Source organism: Protopterus annectens, chromosome 8.part0, assembly GCF_019279795.1.
Source record: "Protopterus annectens isolate FY-2018-M chromosome 8.part0, PAN1.0, whole genome shotgun sequence".
NCBI lineage: Eukaryota > Metazoa > Chordata > Ceratodontiformes > Protopteridae > Protopterus > Protopterus annectens.
In genome coordinates, this window is record NC_056741.1 from 987,922,581 (window position 1) to 987,935,691 (window position 13,111).

Sequence of the window (13,111 nt, forward strand, 5' to 3'; positions counted from 1 at the left end):
CTGGAGGATATCTACATCTTTGGGGGATTCATTGATTGCACCCAGCTTGCAGTAATCAGCAGATTTGTTCAGCCAAAGACCATCTACATTTGCCTCGACTCCACAGACATATTCTGAACATAAGAGGTCCCAGTACCAGGCCATATGGGGCACCACTAGTAACAGGCCTCTTGGTGGACGTGGATCCCCCCACCCTAACTTCATGTGTCCTATCCAGGAGTCATTTGGATATCCATTGGGTGACATAGGGATTTATGCCTACATCTATGAGTTTGTCTTTAATACCCAAGTGAGGTATTGTGTCAAATACCTTTGCCAGGTAGTGCTAAGCAGTATGTACTGTTTTGCCCTCATCCATGCTCTAGTGACCTTTTCAAAGAAGTCCACCAGGTTTAGTAGGCATAACCTGTCCTTGAAAAAAAGTGAACTGGGATGGGTCCAGTGTTTGAAGATTTTCTATGTCTTTGTTTATCAAGTCCACCCATAGCCTTGCATCTAAGACTAATCAAAATTATGGTTCTGCAGTTCCCTGGGTCTGTTGATGGTCCGTCGTCGTGTATTGTGTGGGATTGCCACTGCAGTCCTAACTTCATTAGGGATAAACCCTGTCTGGAGGCTGCAGTTGAATAGAGATGCTAGTGGGCCTGGCAGGTTGTGTTTCAATCTATTCAGGAGTCTTCCTGGGATATTATCAGGGCCTACTGATGCAGTGTTTAGCTCTGGAGAGTGAAGTGAGGGCCTGTTCTTTAGTAATGGTTGGGGAAAAATGGTAGAGATATTCTCTGGGGTGGGGGGATAACAGGGGGTGAAATTGGAATAAAATTTATCAACTTGCAAATTTGCTTTTCCCATAGTTCGGTATAGGAAGTTCTCTGTAATATTAGGTCAGCACATTATTGGGTGTTCACTTTAAGGCTGTGTACATAACTGGAAAATGTCTTATGTTTATCTTTAACCTAGGGGGCTATTTTTGCCTCAAAGTTGGCTTTGGTGAACTTGATTAGTCCCCCGAGTTGCTTGTTGAGACTGATGAGGCATTTTTTTGTCTTTTGGATAAAGCCCTTCTTATTTTTTTGGACAGCATTTCATTTCTTTTGTTATACAAACTATTTATATGGGGGGGGGGGGTCCACCAAGTAGTTTGTCCCAAGTTTATTCCGGTTTGGCACTGATGCTTCTATGCAGTTATTTACTTGCATATACAAGGTTTCTGTAAACAGGCCACAGTATTCTCTGAGTGGGGGGGGGGGCCTTGAACTCTAGCTATACCATCACTTGATAGGAGGAGGTTAGCCTAGGAAAAATTCTTAAAGGTTCTAGGGTTTACTGGAAGTTCATATTTTATATTTATTTCAAGAGTGATCAATCTATGATCTGATCTTACCAGTGATGACATAAACAAGGAGGGGAGCAACATTCCCTCATATTTTTGAGTATCAGATTCTGGATATTTGCACCCCTAGAAGGTGTGCTGATTAGCTGTTGCAAGGTGTTTTCATTGACAAAATGTAGGAATCTTTGAGTCTGCATATTAGTGGTTGAGTATGTATCCCAGTTTGTGGTGGAATAGTTAAAGTAACCCATGGTTGGGCGGGTGGCTTAATGGTTAAGGTGTTTGCCTTACAAACTCAAGGTGCAGGGTTCGAGTCTCACAAGGGATAATTGGCTAGGCTTAAAATGGCCCGCAAGGGCAGTTAGCTTAGTACTAACCTATGAACCTATTGGAATGCTGCTTTGTCACACCTGATACACTTGTAATAGGTGAATCTATCGTCAGGCACACTGACGTCCCGCTCTCCAGAAGGTCACGGTGAGCTGCCTGTCGGGTGCTAGGATCCGCCACATAACACAAGCTCTCAGGTCACTCCAAGGCAAGTACAAATATGACTCCGTCATTGTCCATGCTGGTGTGAATGACCTGAGACATAACTCCCTGGACTACATGAAAAGAGACAGAGGAGCTCTCTGAGCATGTGGCCCAGGACGGTATGACCATGACCTTGAGTAGCATCTTACCCTCACCAAGCATGATGCCACAATATGAAGACAAGATGATCAATTTTAACATTTGGCTTAAGTATTGGTGTCATTCAAAGGGGATCCAATGCTCGTCAGCCTGGGATGACATGCTCAACAAGCCACGATGCTTCACTAGGGACGGCTTGCACCTGTCACCCCTGGGCTTTTGGATATTGGCAAAGGCTCTTGCTACCCCCATAGTACCTTTTTTAGGCAAGGCTCAAAAGACAAACCCACCTCCATGGGTATCACAAGGGATAAGAAACTAAGAGTAATGCTACTCACACTCAAAACTCTCCTTAGCATGGAGAACATCGATATCTGTGCAGTAACAGAAGCCTGGTTCAAGGCTCCCAAGAGCACCCCAGCACTGCCAAGTTATACCTCATACCATGCTTTTCGGCCCCAAAACTTGGACCGAACCAGAAAAGGAGGGGGGAGCATCAATATTCGTCAAAGATACCCACACCTCCAGGTTGGTGGCACAGCACGAAGCATCAGAGACTATCCATGTGCAACTAACAGTGGGTAAAACTGCCTTCCAGTTTATAGCCTGCTACAGACCACCCTCCCAAACCCAAGAATCCCACTCGGCCTTCCTGAGAACACTGGAAAATATTAAGGTCTCTCCAAACACCATTATATTGGGCGAGTTCAACTACCCAAACATAGATTGGGAGCATTACTCTAGCTCCAACACCCTAGCTCAAAGGTTCCTAGAATTTATAAACTCAAATGCTATGGAACAACTTGTTACCACTCCCACAAGAGGGGAAAACATACTGGACCTGAACATCACCAACATGGGGACTCTATGTTCCAGACCAGAAGTGTATCCCTCATATGCAAGATCAGACCATAAACTAATCTCACTGGATATTCACATTCCGACCCCACCCCCTGCCCAGAAAACCACAGTGAAAAACTTCTCAAAAGCAAATTTCACACTCCTCAAAACTGAGGTGGAATCCTTCAAAGCCCCCGGGCCTGTGGAAAATACGGCCCAGACCGCAGAATCCTTTATAAACGCATTCTATGAACACCTTCAGGAATGCATGGATCATGCAATCCCAAATAAAACCAAGACCCAATCCTCCAAAGGCAGACGTCCTGGCTTGTGGACCCCAGCCATAAACAAACTATACAATAGAAGGAGGAAGCTACTACATGATAGAGCAAAATCCCAAAAAGGGAAGGCATCTCTGATCAGTGTTAGCAAAACACTACGGGCACTCATAAAATCGTCTAAGGCCAGCTTCGAGAGAAAAATTGCACAGGACACTAAGGATAATCACGAGGCTTTCTTTAGTTATGTTAGGAACCTGGGTGGGAATTCCCAGATATGCTCATAATTGGTCCAAAATGACAAAAAATACACCGAACCCACAGACATTGCCAACATCCTAGCTGACAGGTTCAGTGCAAACTTCTCCCCCTCCCACCAAAGGGCAAATATCTATCCCAGCAGAGTGCTGCCCCTGACATCTCAGATGCTCAGGTAAGAGCCACTCTCCAAAGCAAAAAACACAGCATCAATGGGACCAGATGGTGTCCCAGCTGCATCCTACATGAACTCCAAGAAGAGCTAAACCCAAACATAAAACTACTGTTCAATCTCAGCCTTACCACAGGATATGTACCCAAAGAGTGGCGTACAGCAACAGTGGTCCCTCTCCACAAAGGTGGTGCCTCAATGGATCCTGGAAACTATCGCCCCATAAGCCTGACTAGCTTGGTCTGCAAAGCTATGGAAAGGATCATCATGGACCTCATACAAAAAGATATTGGGGACCTACAGATACTGGATCCTACCCAGTTCGGCATTGTTAAGGGCAGATCCTGCCTCTTAAACCTGGTTGATTTCTTTGAAACAGTTACCAAGGCCATTGACGAGGGGAAGGTGGTCCACACAGCCTACCTGGACCTCGCAAAAGCCTTCGATACAATACCCCACTCAGGCATTATAGATAAGCTCACCAGCTTAAATATAAACCCTTATGTCACTAGATGGGTTGCAAACTGGCTCAAGGACAGAACCCACATGGTTAGAATTGCTGGAGCCATGTCAGACTCCAAACCAGTTACAAGTGGCATCTGACAAGGCTCAGTCCTGGGACCTCTCCTGTTTGGTATATATTTCTCGGTGGTACAGGCCAACACGGAAGGACTGTGGCTGACCAAGTTCGCAGATGACTGCAAACTGGGCACTATAATCGACTCTCCAGCCGACACAAGCATCCTCCAAAAGGGCCTCATAGAAACAGACAACTGGTGCCAGAGCCATGGCCTCAAGCTAAACGCCAAGAAGTGTATAGTCATCCCCTTTGGCAAAAACAAAGTGCCCACAAATTACCACATAGGTGGTAATCCATTAAGTACGGAAGAAGTAATTAGGGACCTGGGGACCCAAGTTGATAGCAATCTCTCATTTGACAACCATGTGGCCAAAGTGGTTAGAAAAACATTTTATATAGCCCACCTAATCATGAAGGGATTCACATCTAGATCAGGGGAGGTCATCGTGCCTCTTTACTCATCCCTCATTAGGTCCATAATTGAGTACAATGCCCCTTTTGGGATGTACCTTACCAGACACCTGCAGCAACTGGAAAGACCCCAAAAGTACCTCACCAAGAGGATCAAAGGGCTGAAACAGATGCCATATGCTGCCGGTTAAAGAAAGTCCAGCTCTACTCAGTGGCATACCGCCTGCTCAGAGGCGATCTGTGCCTGACGTATAAAGCCATGTCCAACCCGGAATTAATGGACATGCTGCACCTCAGAAAATCCAAATCCCATCGAGCTACGCTCAGAGACTTGAACCTCAGCACTGAAATAAATAGGACATGCTGGAGGGACAGATTCATAACCCAGAGGCTCCCTTCACTCTGGAATAAAATCCCAGTCCAGGTTAGGCAGAGTCCCTCATTGACTCTCTTCAAGAGGAATCTTGATGAGTGGATGGGAGATAGTAGGTTTACCCCGGGTATCACTTCTGTGTCACTGTTAGACAGAGGCACAGTATACTAACCTCGAAAAAAGGCATAGCAAAATTAATTTAAAATGAGTGGCGAAAGCCAAACACACTCTGGTTAGGCTTATAGATGTCCTAGGGCAGATGGCCTAGTATAAACCTATAAACCTATGAATATTGTGCTGGACTTCATTGTGAGTGACTCCAGTACATGTAGGTATGTGGTATGGTTATCCTGGGTTATAGACAGGGGCCTATAGCTAGCAAGTATATGATATGGGACTTTACCTAAGGTTAATTGGACATTGATTACCACAAGCATATTATCTTGTTTGACCAATCTTGAAGTGTGCTTACCTTTTATGCAGATTGATACACCTCCAACTCTTGTCCCTTCTTGTGCAGTAGCTGGTCTAAATGTGGGGAAGCATTATAGCCTCATACTGCTGGGGTGCTTTCCATGGCTTTATGCCAGGTATCAGTAACTGCACAGATGTCAACACTCTCCAGGCTGAGGAGTGGAGTGCTTCCAGGGATTGGAGCTTCTTGTTGAGACTCCTGACATTGAGTAGTAACACCTTTAGTTTATCTTATTAGTTATTTATTTATTAGACATTTCTTAAATGGGTTGGACCAACTCAGCCAGCAGCCCATTTTCATTGGAGACGGAGGAGAAAAGCTCCAGAGCTGTACAGACCAAAGGTAGCAATATATACACAAAAGATTTTAATGAGTACAGAAAAAATAAAACATAATAAACTTGTTATAATTAATATATTTGGGAAAAAGAGAGAAAAAATTTTAACAAAAAAAAAAAGAATAGTGATATTAGGTAAGAGAGGGGGAAAAAAGAAAAGCAGTGTTATTATATGACATGTCTTAAGAGAAGATATTAAAATAGAGCTAAATTATAATGGCGAAGATAGTTAAAGTAGAGATTAATATATACATATTTACATGTATACATTACATGTGATGTACATATTTACATTTGATGTAGTAGCCCACCCATGGAGTTACAATGAAATAAGCAGTGTGTTCAGAGAAAAACGAAGGAGTGTAATATTTGTATACTGGATACTGGAGACAAAGGGGTGTGGAGGATTATGTTTATCAAATCCAAAAATCTCTTTTCCTTCTCTACATTAGAGGTATAGATGCTCCAATCTGTGTTAGGGTGATTGAAGCCACCTTGGATTATTGAGTTGTTTCTAATAGGAATTTATTATAAAACATGCATGAGTTTAAGATTATTATCTGGGGACATGGAGGGAGTTCTGGACTGTCCTAGAAATTAGAAGCTTGACTTGCCCGTGCTTCATAGGTGTTTACTAGGCCAACGACCACAAGGGCCTTTTTAAGCCTAGCCATGTATCCCAAATCTCTGACAAGTTCTGATATCCTTGATAAGTGTAAGCATAGGCCTGGGAGATAAACCATTTACAGGTTACCTGTTTGCATCAGAGACATAGGTGCCAAACCAGGGAGGAATTTCCAGTTGACCATCTAATTGTCCAAGTTGCACTTGAATTGGATTAGGGAGGAACTCTGCTTCACATGGATGGGGAGCCTGTTCCATAGATTGGGTAGTCTCTGGGATACATATCTATCTCTCCAGCAGGTCCTATTTATATCACAGGCAAGGTTTAAGTCTTTAGAATGGGCAGTTCTGGTACTGTTTGTTATGTGGATATGCAGGAGGTCCATCAGAATGGGGTCTGACAATGCCCTGTATGCCAGGTATAGATCTCCATTCAAAAGCCTGTAGGAGACAGAATACAGGAATAGGGCCTTTAGGCAGTCTGCATAGGACATATTACTTATGCACTGTATTCTTTTAGTGAGGAACCTCTGTGGACATTCAGTTATTGGATATGCCTGGTTAGGTACATACCAAAGCGGCCATTGTACTCAATGATAGATCTGATGAATGCTGAATACAGTGGAGCAATGACTTCCTTTGACTTGGATGCCATACCTTTGTTTATAAGTTGCGTAACATAGAATAATTTCCTCACCACTGTAGACACATAATGATCAAAGGCTGGATTACTATGTGTGTCCCTAAGTCCTTGAATACTGGGTCAGCTATAAGGGATGTATTGTCAATATGATAGTTACCAGGGATGGATGACTTCCAAAGGATACTATTATGCATTTATTGCAATTTAGTTTTAGTCTGTGACTCTGACACCAGTTGTTTGTCTGTCAGCCCATCCTGGGGAACATTTGTGATAGTGTGAGATTCAATGACAGCTTCTAATTTGCAATCATCTGCAAATTTAGTCAGCCAGAGAACACTGACATTGGCCTTGACTTCTGAGAAGTAAATGCCAAAAAGGAGCGATCCAAGGACTGATCCCAGAGGGACCCCACTTTTGACTGGCTTCTTTGTAGAGGTGGACACCCCATTTCTAACTTCCTTGGTCCTGTCTGTCAGTCAGTTTGCTATCTACTGGCTGATATATAGGTTTGTACCTAACCTCTTGAGTTTGTCAATGCCTGAGAGTGGGGTATTGTGTCAAATGCCTTGGCCAGGTCAAGGTAGGCAATGTGAACCATTTTACCATCATCCATTGCTTTGCTGACCTTCTCAAAGAAGTCTACCAGGTTGATTAGGCATGATCTGCCCTTGATGCAACCAAACTGGGTTGGGTACAGTGTCTGGAGGTTTATTATATCTCTACTGATCACCTCCATGATAATTCTTTCCATGGCTTTACATATAAGACTAGTGAGACTTATGAGTTTGTAGTTTCCATGGTCTTTAGATGGCCTACCTTTGTGCAGAGGGATGACTGTTGCCTTTCTCTATTCATGAGGCATAAAGCCTGTTTGGAGGCTACAGTTAAATAGTAATTCTAGAGGCCCTGATAGGTCATGTTTTATGCTATTTAGAAGGCATCCTGGGATATTGTCTGGGCCCACTGATACCGTGTTCTTGGTCTTAGAGAGAGCATTAAGGACTTGTTCTCTAGTGATAGTAGGGGGAGTTATATCTGATATTTCCTGAAGAAGGTAGACGGAGAGAGAGGAGTAAAGTTGGAGATGAATTTATCAGCCAGGAGGTTTGCTATATCTTCTGGCTCAGTATAGGTGTCTCCATTTACAATGAGCTCTGCACACAATTGTGTATTGCCTTTGAGGTTGTGGACATAGCTAAAGAATGTTTTGTGGTTGTCCTTTGGCTTGGGAGGCCAATCTTACCTCAAATTTGGCTTTGGAAGACTTTATTTGTCCTCTGAGTTGTTTGTCTAGTTTAATGAGTGCTTTTATCCAACTGGGTGCTGCATCTCCTAATTTTTGGCATGATTTTCTTCCTCCTGTTATACATCCAATTGATTTTGTGATTCCATCAGGGTGGCTTATTTTTTGATTTTTCGTTCTGTACTTCTTCCTGATGGGTACAGCTGCCTCTATGCAGCTATTAACATGCTTGTACAGGATTTCTGTGAACAGTTCTGCATAGGCAGAAGTGTTCTCAGGGTTTATAGGGGCTTGAAATGTTGCCATGTTCGCACTTAATAGCAGGAGGTTAGCCTTAGAATAGTTCCTGAATATTCTCGGTTTAGCTGGGGGTCCAGGTTTTATTTTTACTTCTAAGAAGACCATTTTGTGGTCTGACCTTACCAGGGAAGGCATCACAGTAGGGGGTGTGCACTCTCCCATATTAGTGAGGACCAGCTCCAGTATGGTTGCAGCTCTGGTTGGTGTACTAACTATCAGATCCAGGGAGTTTTTGTTTACAAAATCCAGGAATCTCTGTGCATGTACACCTGATGTTGTATAATATTCCCAGTTAATAGTGGCCTAATTAAAGTCAGCTATGAATATGGTATTGGGTTGGATAGTTAGTATTTCTAATAAGTTTAAATACATGGTATGGGTTTCCTGGGTCATAGAGGGGGAACTATACCTTGCAAGGAAGTGGTATTGGATTTTACCTATGGTGATGTGAACATGGAGCAGCTCAAGTTCATTGTCCTGTTTGACCAGCCTTGCCAGGACACTTCTATGGGCTAGGCTTGTAAATGCTCCAGGGCCATTAGCCTAGTACACACCTATGAACCTATAAATAGAGACACCTCCACCTTTAGATCCTGCCTGTGAAGTAGCTGGTCTAAATGTGTAGAAGGCATTGTAACCCTGCACTGTTGTTGTGGTAAACTGAAGTCCTAGGTGTTCAATATATGGGTCTCAGGGTATCGGTCTATATGGATGTCCTTGACAAATATGGAGACACTACTGCAGTTTCCATCATGTCTGAAGGCATGGTAGATGCAAAACCCGATATGGAAGAAGTGCTATCTTTACATTAATACCAAGTTTCTGTAACTACACAGATATGGGCATGCTGCAGGAGAGCCTGAAGATAAAGCAATTTGTCCTTGAAACTCCTGGCATTGAAAGGAGACCCCTTAATGCAGTCCAGTTTAGGCTTAAATGAATTTGCTAAGCAGGGATGTCTATTAGATGGACTCTGCCTAAAAAGTTACTAAGGTGCAGCAAAGATTTTTGTCAGTATGTAGAAACTACTGAATGAGAGATATAGGCCATCCATTGCAAAGCAAGAAGGACTATTCATCATCATGTCGCAGGCTGATACATACTGTAGCACCCTGCAGATATAAAGCCAGTTGTTAAACCCACTTATCTCCTATACCTAGGGACCATTCATGGTGAAGAAAGAATTCTGATCAGTATCAGAGTTTTACCTGCATCTATCACATACATAGAAAGTTCAGACATGCATATCTGCATGTTCTGCAGGATTTTTGCCCCAGGTCATTCATTCTTACATGGATCATTACCAAATTGCAGTAATACTTGTCGGAAGAAGGGGCCTTGAGGGCCCTTGTAATGTCTGTGATCTTGATACCTGAAAGCCAGATGACAGTAATCATATCCTTGTCCAGCATGGTGAGTGGGGAATCTGTATGCCTAACAACTGTGGTACCCGTCACTACAATATTTTTGTCAGAAGTTAATTTATGAACACTTACCTGGGAATAATTTGGGTGCTTTTAAGTCATTGATGTAGGTGTGCATCGAAAAGGTAAGCTGAAGATCCACTGAGGTTTGTTCTTACACGCTGTGGGAGGCTTTTGCAAGGATGTCTTTATGGCATCAGTGTATTGAATTATTGTGTGCACTGTATGAGAATGAGAATGTGGTAGTGGTTGAGGTGTGGGTATGAATGTTGTGATGTTCAGTGCATTTTGTTAGTCATGAAAGGGTGCATCTCCATGTTATGTCGGTATTTACAACTCTCATAGACTCAACTTTGTGTGTTAAGTATGAGCTCATTATTAGTGAGCATGAGGTCACTACTACAACTGCCTTAGGATAGCAGGTGCTAGGAAGCTAGCAATGAAAGGGGGGCAAGTTTTCTGGCCCTCAGTGTCGTGGTGTCCTTTGAGTTTCAGCTGGCTAAGTGCATAGGGAAGCTAAGGGAGAGATGTACATATTTATTTAAAGGGAGAGATGCACATATTTATGTAAAGTGTATGTGTATGCATACATACATGTTCAAGTTTTCACTTCAACAACAGAACCATTTTATTTTGACAACTTAGACTCACAAAAAAATGGTCTGACAGATGCATATGGGAACATAGGCAACATTCTTGGCTAGGCTTATAAGGGCATCTGGGCCAATAGCCTAATATCATCCTATGAAACTATGAGCATACAGAAGACCCAGTCTGACATGTAAAGCAGCCATTACAACAGTTCATTAAAGGAATTTACAGTAAAGGTTCGCCATGTCCAGCTGGTCCCTCTTGTCTATGTACAGTGTACCATGTATGCTGTACATGCCACTACAAGTGAGGAAGTGGGCAAGGCATATACAGGTTGTTGATGATGGAAGGTGCACAATATAGCTTCATGTGTAACCTATAAAATGTGCACATCAACCCCTACGAACCCTGTAAGATCCCAGTTATGAAGGGATCTGGGTAACCTAAGTATGGTGCAGTATGGGGGACAGCAGTGGATACTGTAGCACAGTGTGGTGTGATTTAATAAATGTATAAGAAAGTGCACAGAATGAGGATATGAGGGTTGATTTAGAGGGACAATAGCATGCATGTCACACAGACACACACACACACAAACACCAACATTCATGCCAGTGTATGCTTCCATAGGATAGCAAGATAATCAGTGGTTTGAAGTGGATATACATGACAAATGCTTCGAACATTGACCCCAAACATGAGTGGCAGAATGCACAATGTCAAACATGTTACTCTTGCTAGTTCCTGTAATGACTTCTTTTAAGTGAAAATGGATTGCCATTGCTTCAGACACTTGGGAGGGCACAACCCATTGCCCATACAACTTTAGCACTCTAATATGTCTCATTATTCCATTCCACACATGAGGTTGTTTGGCAGTGGGGAGTAACTGACTGTAATTGTCTACAGGCAAGATGGGACACAGTATGTCACTCTCCTACATTATCTGCATAGCCAGCTGGCTTACAGACAGGATCCTAGAAATTAGAATAATGGAGTCTTCTTCCACAAAAATACCAGTTACTAGTGGGGTACATCAGTGCTCATTGCTGGGTCCGTTTCTTGTTGGCATCACCTTCAATGAGGTCAAGACTAGTATCAAGTACCTCTGGCTGACCAAGTTTGCAAATGATTGCAAATTGGATGGAAGAAGTCCTGACACAGAGTAATAACTGTTGTCAGAAATATGGTATCAAACTCATTGCTAAAAAGTATATCTTTGCTGGGATGGCCTTTTTTCCCAAAAGATGCAAAGTACTACATAAACAATACATCACAAAGAGTAGACTTGAAGTCCTGACACAGAGTAATAACTGTTGTCAGAAATATGGTCTCAAACTCATTGCTAAAAAGTATAGCTTTGCTGGGATGGCCTTTTTTTCCCAAAAGATGCAAAATACTACATAAACAATACATCACAAAGAGTAGACTTTGAAGCCAAGAATTTGGGAATGCATATAGACAGTGATTTAACATTTGACTGTCATATGTCTACCGCGGTGAGGAGATCATTCAATGTCACACAACTTATAAGCAGGGATATGGCATCTGCACCTAAACATGTCATTGTTCCATTGTACTCTGCTCTCGTAAGATCAGTCATTGAATACAATAACCCCTCCACTCATATTCCTCACACAAAGAATACATAGTGGGGAAAACAAGTTCTATGCTGACTACCTCAAAATCTTCTCCTTACACATGGTCTTTCTGTAGGCTGCTGACAAACAACCTATGCCAAGCTTACAAAGCAATCACTGATTCAGCCCTAATGAACCTGTTACACATCCATTAAACAAATATCATCAGGAACATCTGATCCATGTACCTAAACATTTTGTGTAACATAAACAGGACATGCTGGAGGGACAAGTATGTGTCTCAGAGGTTTCCACTTCTCAGAAACAGTCTTTCCATTCATGTGAAGCAGAGTTCATCCCTGCAATTATTCAAGTAAACTGCAAAAAGATCCAAAATCACACAAGGAATGCTGAGAACAAATCACTTTTATAGAAGTTGATGAACCCTTACTCAATACTAAAATATGATTTTAGTATTGAGAAAGGGTTCATACCCGAAAGCTTTGCGTTATAAAGTGATTTGTTCTCAGCATTCCTTGGTGATTATTCAAGTAAAACCAGGATCAGTGGCTGAGAAACTATAAATATATATATATATACACACACACACACACACACACACACATACACACACACACACATACAGACACCACACACAAATTCCTTGGAAACAGATTCCTATTAAATTTTATTAGCAACAAGGCCCTTTGGGTCAATAACCTAGTATTCTACTATGATATTATGATTAGACTCCTGAAGGAAAGCTACAGGGACAGCAACCTACTGATGGGCATTTCTGGCCATAGCCACTGTTTTTCTTTAATTAATTTATGGTACTAATTCTCATTTCCAAGACATTCTTTCTTTCACGTTACCTCTTATACATGTTTTCATAGTTCATAGCACCTACATGAATTGTGGTTACAAATAAAATAAATACATATGCTTCAGAAATCATTTTTCTTACCAAACTGCATTGTCTCCATTAGACCGTTTTGAAACATTTCTCATCACTG

The 13,111-nt window shown here is 42.3% G+C and overlaps 1 protein-coding gene across 1 annotated transcript in view; it reads left to right on the plus strand.

Moving 5' to 3' along the window:
• Window positions 1-13,111, plus strand: part of LOC122809190 (myelin-associated glycoprotein-like) — a gene marked incomplete in the record, with an annotated part of 1,534,034 nt that overhangs the window by 250,343 nt on the left and 1,270,580 nt on the right.